The sequence below is a fragment of the Sapajus apella genome, unplaced genomic scaffold (assembly GCF_009761245.1).
Source record: "Sapajus apella isolate SASKATOON/1434 unplaced genomic scaffold, GSC_monkey_1.0 scaffold190, whole genome shotgun sequence".
NCBI classification, from domain to species: Eukaryota; Metazoa; Chordata; class Mammalia; order Primates; family Cebidae; genus Sapajus; species Sapajus apella.
Window position 1 is genome coordinate 598946 of NW_022437130.1, and position 15760 is coordinate 614705.

Below are 15760 nucleotides of genomic sequence, written 5' to 3' on the forward strand. Positions count from 1 at the left end.
AGGGAATGTTCTTCTCCTGGATTTCCCTGGGGCTCACTTCCTCACACCCCACAGGAGCTCACTCAAATGTCAGCTCCACATTTGAGTGAGCTCCCGTGAGCCTCCCCTAAACAAGGTAAAATGAAGCGCCCCGCCTGCCCTACATCCCTCATTGCTGTTCCCTCTTTCATTTTCTCAGTGGCACGTTCTACCCTCTGGCCTCTCAACCTTTCCTCACTTGTGTTGCTTATTATCTTGCTCCCATGCAGCAGGGGCATTTGTCCTCCCAAAGCCTGGTACATCACAGTTCTCAGTCAAAACCTGTTAGCCTGCAAGCTCTCCCTCTAAGTTCAGGAGCAAAACAATGATGCCCTCCTTCACCACTGTGGTTCAACACTGCACTAGAAGTTCTAGCCAGGGTAATTAGGCAAGGAAAAGAAAAAAAGAAGTAAAAGATCCAGATTGAAAAGGAGGAAGTAAAACTATTCACAGATGACACAATCCTCTATATAGAAAATCCCAAAGAATCCACAAGAAAGTTACTAGAGCAAATGAATGAGCTCAGCAAAGTTGCAGGTTACAAAACCAACACAGAAAAACCAGTTTGTCTCTGTGCCCCAGCAATGAACAGCCCATAGGGGAAGTGGAGCAAGCAACTCATTGACAATGGGGGTGACGTCATGGCAGAGTAGGAAGCTCTAGAAATCCCTACCCTGAAACAATTTTGCTGGCATGAATTATCAGAAGCAACTATTCAGAATCTCTGGAGTTTAGTGAACGCTTGCAACTTGCAGGGAAGATCTTGATGAGGAGGCTGGGAAATTTTAGTGAATTTTTAGCATTTCCTGGAGCAGCTGTACCAGCCTCCAGCCCACAGCAGGAAGAAGGTGGCCTACGTTCCTGGTACAGCTTGCTTGGTGACAGGGTGGGCAATAAGGATCTTGTCCTCCAAAAATCGATCTATGTGTTTGATTGCTGACCACGGCCTGCTTCTGAGGGGCTGGCTCAGCAAATGGGCATTATTCCAACCCCACAGCTTAAAGCAACCGCCTGGCCCTGTCGGTCAAGGGCTACTGTCCTTCTCCGCCCACTCCAAGCTTGAGAGAGCCAGACTTTTATCTGAGATTAGCTCATGTTTAGAAATCTTTGACAAAGGACCGATATCAAGAATATAGAATGAACTCCTAACACCCAACAACAACAAAAACCAAACAACCAAATTCAAAAATGGGCAAAGGACTTGAATAGATAATTCTCAAAAGCAGATATGCAGATGACCTACAAGCAGGAGGAAAGGTACTCAACATCATTAGTCATTAAGGGAATGTAAATCAAAACCAAAATGAGATACCATCTCACACCCATTAGGATGGCTACTATCCAAAAATATAAAAAATAGCAGTGTTGGAAACAGATGCTTGGTGCTGCAAAGAAAACTCAGCACTGAGACAAAGGATCTCTCAGCAAAGCACTTTTTACTTCCTGCAGGAAGGGCACCCTCGATAGCCATCTTGCCACGAGAGTACAACGAACAAAGGAAAAGCAGACGTATTTATCCTTTACGCATTTGGGGTTGTCCTCACTGCTGTGTCTGATCTCTATTGGTTAGAGCCAGACCTCACAATCTAAACTGAAAACCTGATTGGCTAATAGCTTAAAACGTTTTTAAACAGGTAAGGGGCTGCAAGCTGGGACATGCCTGTAAGCGTGTGCAGCACAGATATCTTGGTTAAAGTACAAGGACATAGAATGTACTACGTGCCTGTAAGCATGTCTAACAGCTACATAGGATAGGGCTTAACAAAGAGTTATTAGCACACGTACGATTTATTCTTTAACAATAAAGGAAACTTTGAAGAGGATCATTTTTGCTTTCCACAGGGAGGATGTGGAGAAAATGAAACCCTTTTACATTGTTGGTGAAAGTGTAAAATGGTTCAGCCACTGAGAAAAATAGGCAGTTCCTCAAAAAGTTAAACAGTGTTAATATATGATCCAGAAATTCTACTTCTAGAAATGAACCCAAAGGAACTGAAAGCAGGAACTCAGATATTAGCTTACACATATTCACAATAGCATTATTCACAATAGCCAAGAAGTGGAAGGCACCCGAGTGTCCACCAATGGAGGAATAGATAGAGCAAATGGGGTCCATCCAAGCAACAGAGTGTTATTCAGCCTTAAAAAGGAAGGGAATTCTGATACATGCGACAACACAAATGAACCTGGGAAACATTATGCCAAGTGAAATTAACCAGACATGAAAAGATGAATACTGTATGATTCCACTCTTATGAGATAGTGGAGCATTAAAGTCACAGTGACTGAAGGTGGAATGGAGGCCACCAGGGGCTTAGGAGGGGAGGATGGGGAGTTGTTTAATGCAGAGAGAGGTTCAGTTTGGGGTAAAGAAAAGTTTTTGAAATAGATATTGGTAGTGGTTGTACAACATTGTGAATGTAATTAATGCTATTGAATCATACACTTAAAAGTAATTAAAATAGCAAATTTTAAGTTTTATATATATATTACCATAGTAAAAAAGTTTTAATGCCATAAAATGGCAAATTGTATTCTTTATATACATATATGTATGTATGTTACTGCAATCAAAAAAATACGTTATTAAGATGTGTTAAATAAGTGATATAAACAACTAAATAGACAGCATGGTTCCCAGAATTGCTGAAATAGGAGGCTGATTCAGTGATTGCGGTGGGAGCATTTAGACAGGGGGATCAAGAAGGCTTCCTGGAGGAGGTGATACTTGAGCAGAGATGGGGAATGATGGGGACAGGCAGCTCAGAGAGAGCGTCCCCAGAGGGGGAACAGCAGGTGGGAGGATGAGAAGATGGAGGGAGGTGTGGGCGTGCCCAGCTGCAAGGGAGGACACTGACCTGTGAGTGGGGATCAGATGTGACCCAATTCTGTGGGGAATGTCTCTGTCAAACCCTGGTCCTTCTGTGGCTCCCAAGGGCCTCGTCCCTGTGCTCCCCACACTCACACCCTGCCTACCATGCTGGCTGGGGAGCCCCCAGCTCTGCCTGTGGGCTTTGCCTTGATGTCCCCATGCTGTCACCACACTCCCCTTGGGGCTCTGCTCCACAGGCACCTTCTCCGTGGGCTCCCTGGCTGCCCCAGCTACCGAACGTCTCTCACTTCTTTTCTTTTTGTTTGCTTCTTACCTGTCCAGAATGTGGACTCCAGGAAGGCAGGCAAGGCACCTCCTTCAGGGCATGTAGAAAGTGACATAAAGGAGGCCGGGCGCAGTGGCTCACGCCTGTAATCCCAGCACTTTGGGAGGCCGAGGCGGGTGGATCACGAGGTCAAGAGATCGAGACCATCCTGGTCAACATGGTGAAACCCCGTCTCTACTAAAAATACAAAAAAAAATTAGCTGGGCGTGGTGGCGCGTGCCTATAATCCCAGCTACTCAGGAGGCTGAGGCAGGAGAATTGCCTGAACCCAGGAGTTGGAGGTTGCAGTGAGCCGAGATCGCGCCACTGCACTCCAGCCTGGTTAGCAAGAGTGAAACTCCGTCTCAAAAAAAAAAAAAAAAAAAAAAAAAGAAAGTGACATAAAGGTTCCTCTTCAAATTATCTTAGCCTATTAAGAGTAGATAGTAGTCACTTTCTCTAGGTTCATTTACTCAAAGGGCGACATCCCTAGCCGCACCTGACCCTGAGAAAGCACCCACAGCTGTGGCCAGGCAGATGCCGAGTGAGCATGCATCACCCTGTGCCCCAGCCCAGAGAAGGGCCAGAGTCCTTCACTCACAGTGCCCAGGTGCTGCTCTGTGGCCCCTGGTGGGCACTCTGAGGAGGCCTGGCCACTCTCCTGGCATGATCACTAACCTAGTCCTAGGGGTGGTGAGGGATGGGACAGACATGGCTCCTGCTGGTTTAAAACTCAGGTTTTATATTGCTCAGTGTGGTGAGGCCTCTGGAAAGATGGCTTGTTACTCACAGATCTCTAGGACAGAAGCGGGTGCACCATGAAGGGCTGTGCCAGAGAAACTGCAGAGTAGGCAAGAGGCAGAAGGAGAGGGGGATGTGGGCAGGAGCCTCCACTGTGGAATCACAGGAAGGAACGGTGAGGTGAGTGAGCAGGTGTAGGACTGATTTGCTAGAATAGTTTTGGGGTTGTGGGGCACAAGGCTGCCCCTGGTTGTCTGACCCTGGCCCTGAGGGGATAGGGCAGGGGTCAGTGGTCCTGAAAGTGAAAGGCTGATAGAGGCTCTGGCTGGGATGTGTGCTGTGCATTGGGTGGTTGACATTTGAAGGGTGTGCTCCAGGCAAGTCATTTTCTGTGTCTAGGGATTGGCTAATCCTAGGGGGAGGGGAGGGAAGGGAAGGTCCTTTAGCCTCAGGAAGGCCCCAGAGGTCAAAGCATCTAAATAAGAAGGTAAAAGGCATGGTTAATATGCCTGCCCTCCAAGAGTTTACTGCGGTGGGGGGGGTGGTGGCTGGAGGGTGAGGACCTCGGTTCAGACTTGCTGTGGGGAGTCCAGGTGGGGGTAATCATGGAGAACCAGCAAATAGGATGACAGTGAGTGTGCAGGTGGCAGGGGCAGATGGGTCCAGTGCTCCTCAGGAGGCAGAGTCTGTGGGATCTGGTAACTGACTGGGTGTGGAATGAGAGAGAAGAGGGTGTCAGGGATGCCTTGTCTCCACCGTGACACCAGTGCATCACAGTGTTGTTTGCTGAGATGGCCAAGGCCGGGGTGGAGCAGGTTTGGCAGAAAGGGGAAGGCCAGGAGCTCAGATGGCGATGTGTGGGTGTCAGTGTCCTGTGGGAACCTCCCAGCCAAGACTGAAGCGGCTGCTGTGAGTAGAGGCCCAGATGTCAGGACAGTAGGCAGAAACGTGAGGGCATCAGCAAATCCGCTGAGACTGAAGCCGTGGGCACTGGTGAGGTGTCTAAGAGGAAAGGAGAGGAATGGCCCAGGACACAGCCTGAAGGACTCTGACAGACAGAGGATACAGGGACTTTCCGATGCTAGTAACTCATGTCACATGAGTGGAGTGCCCAGTGTAGTGTATTTTATTTTGTTTTTTGAGACAGGGTCTCACTGTGTCACCCAGGCTGGAGTGCAGTGGTGCAATCTCGGCTCACTGCAGCCTGCATCTTCTGGTTCAAGTTATCTTCCTATCTCAGCCTCCAGAGTAGCTGGGATTACAGGTGCACCATCATGCCTGGCTAATTATTGTATTTTAAGTACAGACAGTGTTTCACCATATTGGCCAGGCTGGTGTCCAACTCCTGGCCTCAAGCGATCTGCATGTCTCGGCCTCCCAAAGTGCTGGGATTACAGGCGTGAACCACCACGCCTGGCCTATTTTGTCATTTTTTATGAGACTGTTTCACACCAAGTTCATTCTTTTCCTATTTCTCCCAAATTATTATGAAAGTAGGCTTACATTTTAATAAAGACTTTTTAAGTTAAAAAATTAAATTGGGTTAAAATACTGGAAGAAAACACAAGATTTTGTTTCTAAAAAATATTTAAACTTCAGCTGCAGAATGCCTTTCTAAACAAGACACTAAACCCCAAAGCATTTCATTAAGGGAAAGTTAAATTTTCATATAAGGAAAATGAATGATAAAGTCAAATTGGCCAGAAGGAGAATTATTTTCAGCAGCTCTGACAAATGAGCCAGTGTCCATCAATACAACAGATGAAGGCTCTCAAGAATCATCTAGAAACTAGAACATTTCAGTAGAGAAATGGGCAAAGGATACTAACAAAGAGTCAAGAAGATGGATGATTAACATCCAAAAAGACACACAGTTTCTTCCTAATTAAGAAATGCAGGTGAAAACCGAGATGCCCTTTGCCACCTGTTAGAGTGACAGTTTCAGATGTAGGGAAAACGGTCCCCCTAAAGCTAGTGATGGGAGAGTATCAAGCCAAAATAACCAAAAGAATCAGAATCAGGTTTAGAGCTTCTCCAAGCACAAAGCCGAGAACGGGCCCCCCAGCGGATGGAAGTCTGTGTTCCAAAGTGTAGAAGTCTGGGATTGCTTATCTAGACAAAGCTTTGGGAAGTTTAGCAGAATTTCAGCATCCTTCTGTGGAAGGTTTCATGCACGTTACAAGGATCTGACTAGCTGAGGGGTTCTTTTCTCTCTGGACAGGTATACTTATTCCACACTGAAGGCGCAACTATCATGGGGTCCTGGGTGCCATCCTCTCTGAGTTAGGTATGGGACAATAAAGAGGCAGATAATCTGTCACAAAGTCCAGTGATTAGAAGCGGGAGGTCTGGTGTCCAGTCTCTCCTGGTCATTCACAGAACAGGAACAGTGAAGAGGAAAGTTATTCTCTCTCTTTTTTTTTTTGCTGAGATGGAGTCTCACTCTGTCGCCCAGGCTGGAGTGCAGTTGTGCAATCTCAGCTCATTGCAACCTCCGGAGGGTTACTCTCTCAGAAGCCGAACAGCAAACAGGTTACATGCATCAGGTGTCCGGGCTTAACTTCCCCCTTGGCCTAGTAAATTTAGAGCATTCTGAAATTTTATTTTATTTTATAGGAGTGACCATTAAAAAATTTTGGAAATTGCAAAAGATGATTGAAAAAAACCACAGGGTCCTCCAAGGGACTTGGCTAAGTACGGATGAGACTTATGCATGAACAGATGAACTTTTAAAGCCTTAAAATTGTGATAAAATACATATAACATAAAATTGACCATCTTAACTATATTTAAGACTAATTCAGTGACATTAAGCCCATTCACATTGCTGTGCCACCATCCCCACTATCCATCTCGGAACTCTTCTCATCCCCAGACTGCAGCTCTGTCCCCGCTGAACACCAGCTCCCCATTCCCACTTCCCTAGCCCTGGCGACCACTGTTCTACCTGGTCTCTGAATGCTCTAGGGACCTCCTGTGAGCAGCAGCATAGAGTATTTGTCCTCTGGGGCTGGTTTGTTTCACTAAGTGTAATGTCCTCAAGGTTCATTTCTGTTTTCGTGTGTAAGCAGGCAAATTTTTTACTGAAAAAGCAAAAGCAAGTGGCATGTATGTGTGCATAAAATACTTTTAGTTAGCGCTACAAAAATCTTGGCCTGGCATGGTGGCTCATGCCTGTAATACCAGCACTTTGGGAAGCCGAGGCAGGCAGATCACCTGAGGTCAAGTGTTCCAGACCAGCCTGGCCAAAATAGTGAAACCCCATCTCTACTAAAAATAGAAAAATTAGCCGGGCATGGTGGTGCACACCTGTAGTCCCAGCTACTCAGGAGGCTGAGGCAGGAGAATCGCTTGAACCTGGGAGGCAGATGTTGCAGTGAGCCAAGATCACAGCACTGCACTCCAGTCTGGACAACAGAGCCAGACTCCCTCTCAAAAAAAAAAAAAAAAAAAAGAAGAAAAAGAAAAAAAAATCTATATAGGTAGCGAGAGCTTCAGGTGAGGCTATTTCATCATATCAATACATCAAACCTGTGTTGTTTGAAATTTTTGCTGTTGATGTGCATTGCTCTTTCCTTCTTTCTTGTTTTAGAGACAGGATCTCACCCTGTCACCCAGGCTAGAGTGGAGTGGCATGATCATGGTTCACTGCAGCCTCGACCTCCTGGGCTCACAGGATTCTCCCCTTCGGCCTCCCTAGTAACTGGGACCATATCCGGATTCATTGCTTTTTCATTTTAATAGGTTTTGCTTTGTGTGGTTTAGGTTATGGTCTATTTAAATAGCAGTGGTAGTTTCTGATTTATATGATATGGTTAATTAAATTCTACTTGGAAATTTAACCATATTCTCACTAAGATAGTTAGAAAACAATCATGGTTCAGCAGCCAAGCGCCTGAGTTCACCCAGCCTCACCGCTCCCGACCACCTCTGCCTCCTGCACCGTACGCTATGGATTCTCTGTGGCCCTGAAGGCCTCTGAGTTTCAGCCCAGGCCTGGCCTTCTCGCTTGTCCCACAAGACTCCCACAGCCTTCCCTCACCCCTTGACTGTCTGCTCAGGGCCCAGGCCTTGGTATCACAGCCCCACCTCATGAGAAGCCCTGTCTTCCTACTCACTGTTCACTCCAGGATCACACAGCCCCTCCTCCCCGCCCTCCACCCCCAGGAAAACTGGCGCCCTGAGCAGCCCACCAGAGACCATGTTCTGGCAGCCCCTGCCCCGCAGGTGCAGACCAGGATCTCTGAGCTACAAAGGATTCCTGGGTGGGGGTGGAGGTAGTGTCGGGCCACACCCCTTGTTCCCTGTGGGTATCAGCTGAAAAGAAACGCAAGGCACTGGGGACCTGCCAGTAACACCTGAGTGGTCACCTGAAGAAACGGGGTGCTGGGAAGCCCACCCGGCGGGGGTAGACTTGCCGGGCTTGGAGAGAAAATAGGCTATGGCTTCCAGGCAGCACACCCCCCCCGGTTTCCCAGTTTGGTCAGAAGGACCACTTCTCACAGTGGAATGGGGGTGGGAGCTCCCTGAGTAGGTGGAGTCTTAGGGGCTTCCATCCAAGTCCTGCGGGAAGTCCCTGGGAGACAAGGCACTGACCAGGTCGGGGCCAGAGGCTCGGGGTCCTTGTCCTCCCTTGGTCCCAGTATGTCCATCTGTAAAACGGCCCTGCACTGTTACTCCTAAGGAACACACTGAAGGATGGGAAAGGGAAGGCACAAAACACCTGTGCAGCAGGCGCAGGTGCTAGGGATTCCCAGGCCTTTTTCTCCCACAATTCTCACAACTTCCTGGCAAAGCCAGTGTGATTATCTCAGATGTAGAGCCCTCGGTCTCACAGGCGAGGGAGCTGAGGCTGAGCCCCTGTGCTTCTGAGACATTCCCCGCCTCAGGCTGTGTTCACAGCTCTCAGGGGCCAGGTGAGTCACTGCTGTGGCCCTCACTTTTGTGTCTCCCCAGAGAACAGTGTGGAATCCTTGAGCATCAGCTCTTCGTCAATCACTGAAGACAAACCAAAGGAACATGCAAGAAAAAACAAAGGTAACCTTCAAGCTGGGAGGCTGAACTCTGGGTTGGCGGGAGGCAAATCCTCTCCCTCTGCCCTGGTCTCTAAAGCTAAGGGCAGAAGGAAATGCTTCTTTTTCCGCTAGGAACTGGGTTACAGAGACTTGAAATAACAGGCATGTAAACAAAGTAGGATTTATTGCTCCCTCTATTAATGAGAAATGTGGGAGGCAGTGCAGGCTTTCCTGAGGCTCCACAAACAGCAGTTCAATGAAATTCAGGTGACCAGGTCCGCAAGTCTCTCTGCTCCACCAGAAGGGAATTAGGGCTTTCAACCGCAAGATTGTCTCGTGCTCACAAAATGGCGGCCGCAGCTCCAGCCTCATCACATCTGATTCTAGGCAGAGAAAATGAACCAAAGGAAGGGCAAAGCTACCCTCTGGCTGACTGAGCCTTTCTAGGGGAAAGGTTTCTTCCCAAAAGTCCCATCCAGCAATGTCTGCCCACATTCCAATAGGTAAATTTGCCATATGGCCATCAGGGTCTATAAGGAAGGCACATTGCTGCCACCATTAGGAGGAAGGAGGGTAGGCGGCTAGCTAGCTGCGTGTGCCTCACACTGGTACCCTGCACAGGGCACCGCCACCTCCTGCACTGTGGCTCCGACCTCCCTTGCCTGGACTCCCTGCTGTCTCCGGAGCTGCCCCTGTGCTACTAGGCCAGTCTGGTCCTTCTGCAGGGGTTTGCAGGCATGAGCATTTCTCCCAGCCTGTCCTCCACGGCCTAGGCTCCCACCCCTTTCCCCACCACCTTTCCTTTCTTCTATAATTATGAAATCAAATGAAAATTCAAACATGTCCAGACATAGAGATTGGAGCCAGCGAGGCTCACAGGCCCACCACCAGCTTCTGCCACTGACTCAAATGTGCCCGTTTGCTTCCTCTGTCCTTTTGCCCTTTTTCTTTGCCAGGGCATCTTAAAGTAAAATCCAGATGTGTCGTTTCATCCACCTCAGTGTGGACTTCGCAACAATAGGGGTGTTTCCGCACAATCCCAAGCATCATCACCACACCTGACAAGGCGAACCAGCCCAACCTGCAGGCAGACTTTCCCAGTTATCTCAGAAACATCTTCCGAAGAACATTCGTTCTAATCAGGATTCAAAGGAGACCTGAGTTCCGTCGGTCTCTGTGAATCTAGCAGCCCCCTCCCTGGCCCACCCTGTCGCTCTCTGGCTTTGACTCGTTGAGCAGTGGTGTGGCCTCTCCTGCAGCAGGCCCCAGTGTCCCCATTCTGCACTCGTGCGATTTGTGTGTCTGCTTCTCTATGCCCATTCTTCCTGCTCTTGGACATTAGCTCCAGGTGCTTGACTAGATCTTGGCTCCCCTTGGTTATGAGCCTCTTCTCATGGGCAGAGGCAGCCCCCACATCTGCTGTGGGTGCAGAGGCACGGGAGGGAGGGAGGGAGTCCCGGGGGTGAGTGCCTGACCCTCCACACAAACTGTCACAGCAGCCATTCACCCAATCGCCCATCTATCCTTTTCTTTTTTTGATACAGGGTCTCACACTCACCCAGGCTGGAGTGCAGTGGTTCTATCGCAGCTCACTGCAGCCTCAACCTCCTGGGTTCAGGCGATCCTCCCACTTCAGCCTGCTGAGTAGCTGGCACAACAGGTGCGCACACCTGCCTTTACACCTGGCTCATTTTTGTATTGTTTGTAAAGATACGTTTTCACTATATTACCTAGGTTGGTCTTGAACTCCTGGGCTCAATCAATGCTTCAGCCTTGGCCTCCCAAAGGGCTGGATGACAGGCATGAGCCACCACACCTGGCCCAGTTTATGAGTTTTGACAAATGTGTATAATGTGTTCCCTCCACACTCGGAAGATCTAGACCATTTCCATCTCCCCAGAAATTTTCCTTCCCCCACAGACAGCCACTCTTCAGCTATCCCCACCAAACCACCGGCTCCCCTCTCCAGCCTCCTGTAAATGGAATCACACACTCTCTATCCTTCCAGTTTCGGCTTTCACTCAGCATCTCGTCTGTGAGATGCGTCCACGTTGCTGCACCTAGCCAGAGTCCCTTCTGTGCATATATCAACCATTTATTCTTTCTGTTGCTTGTGAACATGGTGAACATTTGGGTTGTTTCCAGGGTGTGTGTGTTTTTCTTTTCTGAGATGGCGGTTCACTCAGTCACCCAGGCTGGAGTGCAGTGGTGTGATCTCAGCTCACTGCAACCTCCACCTCCTGGATTCAAGCTATTCTCCTGCCTCAGCCTACTGAGTAGCTAGGATTACAGGTGCATACCACCATGCCTGGCTAATTTTTTGTGTCTTTACTAGTAGAGATGGCGTTTCACCATGTTGGCCAGGCTGGTCTCCTGACCTTGGGTGATCTGCCCACCTCGGCCTCCCAAAGTGCTGGGATTACAGGAGTGACCTACTATGCCCAGCCATCCAGTTTTTAGCTATTACAAATAATACTGCTATGAAGTTTTGTACATGTCACTTTGGGGACATAAGCACTCACTTCTCCAGGGTACACACCAAAGAGTGGAATTGCTGGTCGTGTGTTTAACTTTAGTGGAAAATGAAGTTTTCCAGAGGGACTATACCAATTCACAGTCCCACCAAGAGGCATACAACTTCCAGTTGCTCTGCATCCTCTCCAACTTGGTACACTGCCGATCCTTTTCATATGACTTTGTCCTCTGGGTATATGTTAGCATCTCATCTTTCCTGGAAACCCAGGAGGGCAATTGCCTTTTCATGTTTCTGGGCCATTTGATGATTCTGTGTTGAGACATATCTGTTTCCATCTTCTGCCCACTTTTCTGTTGCATTGCCTGTTTATTTTAATGATTTCTAGGAACTCTTTCCTGGATAGAAGTCACTTGCTAGTTTGTATGGCAGATATCTTCTCTCAGTCCTGGGACTGCCTTTCATTCTCTAAGTGATGCTAAAAGGCACCAATAAAAAGTTGCTAATTCTGGTGTTCAGTTTCATGTAGCTCAATCATTTCTGGGTCATGGCTTTTAGTGTTTCATTTTAAAACTCCAAATGCTCATTAATGACAGACTTGATAAAAAAAAATGTGGCACATATACACCATGGAATATTATGCAGCCATAAAAAATGATGAGTTCATGTCCTTTGTAGAGACATGGATGAACCTAGAAACCATCATTCTCAGCAAACTGACGTAAGAACAGAAAACCAAACACTGCATGTTTTCACTCATGGGTGGGTGATGAACAATGAGAACACGGGCACAGGGAAGGGAACAACACTCACAGGGCTAGGTCGGGGGGTATGGAGGGGAGGGGAGAAGGGGGACAATGGGGGTGGGGTGGGGAGGATGGGGAGGGATAACACTGGGAGAAATGCCTGATGTAGGTGAGGGGGTGTGTTGGGTGGATGGAGACAGCAAACCACCATGGCATGTATGTACCTATGCAACAATCCTGCAGGATGCAGGACATGAACATACACCCCAGAGCCCAAATACAAGAAAGGAAAAAAAAAACTCTTTGCTGACCCCCAAGGTCATGATATCCTCTTGTTGTGATTTCTACAGCTTTTTGTTTTACTTTCACAGTGAGTTCTACAAACCATATCTTCATTGACCTAATCATAGCCATTTCATTTGTAGATTGCTTTGGGTTTTCTACTGTGCAATCACGTCACCTTGAATACCATTATTTTCTCTTCCTTCCTTTGTGATCCTTATGCCCTTTCTGTCTTTCTTTTTTTTTTTTTTTTTTGAAACAGGGTCTCACTCTGCCATCCCGGGTGGAGTGCAGTAGTACCGTCTTGGCTCACTGCAGCCTTGACTTCCTGGGCTCAAGTGATCCTCCCACCTGAGCCTCCCAAATGCTGGGATTCCAAGAATGATCCACCATGCTCATTCTTGAATCATTGCCCCCGTGTGGACCCTCATTTTAACATAGAATAGCAATGTCAAGAGCATGCATCCTTGCCTTGCTCCTGGTCTGTTCCTACATGGGTGGTGGTACGTTCAATATCTCATGTGCAGGTTGCTTGTAGTTATCTGTATTCATTTCCTATTGCTGCTGTGACAAATCACTGCAAACTCAAAGGCTTAGAACAGCACAAGTAGCTCGTCTTACAGTTCTGGAAGTCAGAAGTCCTATAGGACTAAACCAAGGCATTGGCAGGGCTGCCTTCCTCCTGGAGGCTGGGAGAAAATTCATCTTCTTGCCTTTTTCAGCCTCTAGAGGCAGCTGCCCGCATCGCTTGGTTCAAGCCTGTCACTTTGCCTTCAAATCAGGCAGCACAGTTTTTTGAGAGTTTTTATCATAAAGGGGTGCTGAATATGGTTGAATGTTTTTTTCTGCATCTTTTGCGATGTTCATACAGTTTTCGTTTAATTCTGTTATGGGATGTATCACATATATTGACTTGTGTATGTTGAACTATCCCCGCATTCCTGGGATGGAACCCACTGGATCATGACGAATTGTCTTTCTGATGTGCTGTTAGACTCAGTTAGCTAATATTTTGTTGAGGATTTTTGCATCTATGTTCATCAGGGAAATTGGTCTGTAGTTTTCTTTTTTAATTTTTTTTGACGTGTTCTTTCCTGGTTTTGGTATCAGGGTGATACTGGCTTCATAGAATGATTTAGGGAGGATCATTTCTTTCTCAACCTTTCAGAATAGTTTTAGTAGGATTCATACCAATTCTTGAATGTCTGGTAGAATTTAGCTGTGAATCTGTCTGGTCTTAGGCTTCTGTTGTTATTGACAATTTTTTAATTATGGATTCAATCTCGTTACTTGTTATTGGTCTGTTCAGCGTTCCTATTTCTTCCTGATTTAATCTAGGAGAGTTGTATGTTGCCAGGAATTGACTAATTTCCTCTAGGTTTTGTTGGCGCATGTAAGTGTTCATAGTAGTCTCGAATGATCTTTTGTGTTTCTGTGGTGGTGGTTGAATATCTCCAGTTTCATTTCTAATTGAGCTTATTTGGATCTACTGTCTTCTTTTCTGGGTTATCTTGCCAGTGGTCTAAACGGATTTTATTTTTTCAAAGAACCAGGTCTTTGTTTCATTTATCTTCTGCATTTTTTTTCTTTCAATTTCATTTACGTCTGCTCTGATATTTGTTATTCATTTTCTTCTGCTGGGTTTGGATTTAGTTTGTTCTAGTTTCCCTAGTTCCTTGAGGTGTGACATTAGATTGTTAATGTGTGTTCTCTCAGACTTTTTGATGCAGGCGTTTAATGCTGTGAACTTTCCTCTTGGGACTGCTTTTGCTGTGTCCCAGAGGTTTTGATAGCTTGTCTCATTATTATCATTCAATTCAAAGAATTTTAAAATTTCCATCTCGATTTCCTTGTTAAACCAGATGTCATTCAGGAGCGGATTATTTATTTCCAGGTGCTCCTATCACATCACTGCATCTTGGCTTCTCTTCCTGCACCCCTCATTCTGCCCCAACCCTCTGCCTCCCTATTACAAGGATCCCCATGATTACACTGGGCCCACCGGGACACACCAGGACAATTTCCCCATCTCAGGATCCCCAGCTCAATCACATCTGCAAAGTCCTTTTGCCATAGAAGGTGACACTGACACAAGTTTGGGGATTAGGGTACAGGCATCTTTGGGGACTGTTACCCAGCCAAGCATAATACTCTTTATCAGATTGGGGGGTTCCCTTCTATTCCTAGTTGCTAAGAGTTTTATTCAAAAATAAGCTTTGCATTTTATCAAATAATTTTACTGTATCTCTTGAAATGATTATATAATTTCCTTCTTTATTTTGTTAATGGAAGGCATTACATTGATTGACTTCAAAATATTCAACCAATTCTGCATTTTTGGAATGATTCACCTAGAATGACTGTTATTTTTGGGGTGGGCTCATCTTCACCTAAATACATCGATAATCTTCACATGAATTCTGACCACTCTCAAGTCGCCAGAGTGCAGGTGCTGTGTCTGTCTTCTTTTTTTTTATTTAAAAATCATGTATTTTAACTTAAACATGTAAATATATTTTTTGTTTTTTCTTTTTTGTTTTTTTTAATTGCATTTTAGGTTTTGGGGTACATGTGAAGAACATGCAAGATTGGTGCATAGGTACACACATGGCAGTGTGATTTGCTGTCTTCCTCCCCATCACCTATATCTGGCATTTCTCCCCATGCTATCTCTCCCCAACTCCCCACCCCCTACTCTCCCTCCCCTATTTCCCCCCTACAGACCCCAGTGTGTGATGCTCCCCTCCCTGTGTCCATGTGTTCTTATTGTTCAACACCCAACTATGAGTGGGAACATGTGGTATTTAATTTTCTGTTCTTGTGTCAGTTTGCTGAGAATGATGGTTTCCAGGCTTATCCATATCACTACAAAGGACACGAACTCCTCATCATTTTTTATGGTTGCATAGTATTCCATAGTGTATATGTGCCACATTTTCCCTGTCCAATCTATCATCGATGGGCATTTGGGTTTGTTTCAGGTCTTTGCTATTGTAAACAGTGCTGCAATGAACATTCGTGTGCATGTGTCCTTATAGTACAACGATTTATAATCCTTTGGATATATACCCAGTAATGGGATTGCTGGGTCAAATGGAATTTCTATTTCTAGGTCCTTGAGGAATTGCCACACTGTCTTCCACAACGGTTGAACTAATTTACACTCCCACCAACAGTGTAAAAGTGTTTCTATTTTTCCGCATCCTCTCCAGCATCTGTTGTCTCCAGATTTTTTAATGATCGCCATTCTAACTGGCATGAGATGATATCTCAATGTAGTTTTGATTTACATTTCTCTAATGACCAGTGATGATGAGCATTTTTTCATATGTTTGTTGGCCTCATGTA

The 15760-nt window shown here is 46.4% G+C and overlaps 1 long non-coding RNA gene across 4 annotated transcripts in view; it reads left to right on the forward strand.

Annotated features, from left to right (window-relative positions):
- The window catches only part of LOC116543592, a 45923-nt gene extending 36506 nt beyond the window's left edge, over nt 1–9417 (forward strand). For all 4 annotated transcript variants that reach the window (XR_004265624.1, XR_004265625.1, XR_004265626.1 and 1 more), the window contains one exon: nt 8853–9417. This is a non-coding gene — a long non-coding RNA (uncharacterized LOC116543592). The remainder of the gene's footprint in view (nt 1–8852) is intronic.
- Nucleotides 9418–15760: the final 6343 nt, after the last annotated feature.